We start from the raw sequence: 1,523 nt of genomic DNA on the forward strand, positions 1-1,523 counted from the left end.
AAAAGAAGGAAAATGAGAAAGAAAGGAAAAACCGAAGGAAACCATGAAAGAAACCAAAGAAAAACGAAAGAAAAAACAAAGTATAACTATGGAAAAAGAGAAAACCAAAGAAAACTAGACAAGAAATAAGAAAACACAAAAAAGAGAAATTATATTGGGGGGGGGGGGATAGACCGTCGAACAAACAAGCGAGTAACACGCTGTTGGGCCTGCCCATAGACATGGGTGATACGTCTCCAACGTATCTACTTTTCCAAACACTTTTGCCCTTGTTTTGGACTCTAACTTGCATGATTTGAATGAAACTAACCCAGACTGACGCTGTTTTCAGCAGAACTGCCATGATGTTGTTTTTATGTGTAGAAAAGAAAAGTTCTCGGAATGACCTGCAAATCCACGGAGGCACCTTTTGGAATTAATAAGAATTTCTGGGCGAAAGAAATACACCAGGGGGCCCAGGGCCTGTCCACGAGACAGCCCCCCCTGTAGGGCGCCCCCCCTATCTCGTGGGCCCCCTGGACCTCCACCGATCTCAACTTCAACTCTATATCTTCCGTCTCGCAGAGAAAAAAATCAGGGAGAAAGTTTCATCGCGTTTTACGACACGGAGCTGCCGCCAAAAGCCCTAATCTCTCTCGGGGGGCTGATCTGGAGTCCGTTCGGGGCTCCATAGAGGGGAATTCGTCGTCGTCGTCATCATCAACCATCCCCCATCACCAATTTCATGATGCTCACCGCCGTGCGTGAGTAATTCCATCCGACATAATTATCCATCACTGATCCATTGCCTACGAGCTTTTCATATATTGTTCTCCGCTTATTTACTTTTCCGTTGCTACTATTACAACTATTACAAAAACCCCAAAACATTTATCTTTACTGTTGCTACCGTTACCATTACTATCATACTACTTTGCTACTGAATACCTTACTGCAGATACTAAGTTATCCAGGTGTGGTTGAATTGACAACTCAACTGCTAATACTCAAGAATATTCTTTGGCTCCCCTTGTGTCGAATCAATAAATTTGGGTTGAATACTTTACCCTCGAAAGTTGTTGCGATTCCCTACACTTGTGGGTTATCAATGGGCGCGTGAGAAAAGCTTCAGGCGAGATGGATGCCGGTCTCGCTGTAAGCGAGACATAATATTCATATGACTCGCGCCATGCTGGGCCTTCGCAACGAACGGCGCACGGCTGGGCCGCAGATGCGGGTCAGTGGAGGGGTGGGCCGAGACGAAGATTACTATTTTTTGTTTTTCTTTTGAGAGAAGAGCGTAGACAGAGATAAGGCGAATCTGGCCGGATATCGCAGGCCGAACCAGTAACACGCGTGGTCGTCATGTCACCGCCCTAGCCTACCATGAGGCTAAATGGCTTGTGTCTGGCCCGTGGATAGACCTGCCTAGCTAGGCGAGGTTCGGCATGCCAAGCACGTGACAACACTTTTAGGAGTGAGTTGGCACATCCACAACCCGCCAGGCATGCCGTGGGTGGAAGGGGGGGGGGTGATTCATATTT

This window comes from Triticum aestivum, chromosome 5B (genome assembly GCF_018294505.1).
Source record: "Triticum aestivum cultivar Chinese Spring chromosome 5B, IWGSC CS RefSeq v2.1, whole genome shotgun sequence".
Classification (NCBI taxonomy): Eukaryota; Viridiplantae; Streptophyta; class Magnoliopsida; order Poales; family Poaceae; genus Triticum; species Triticum aestivum.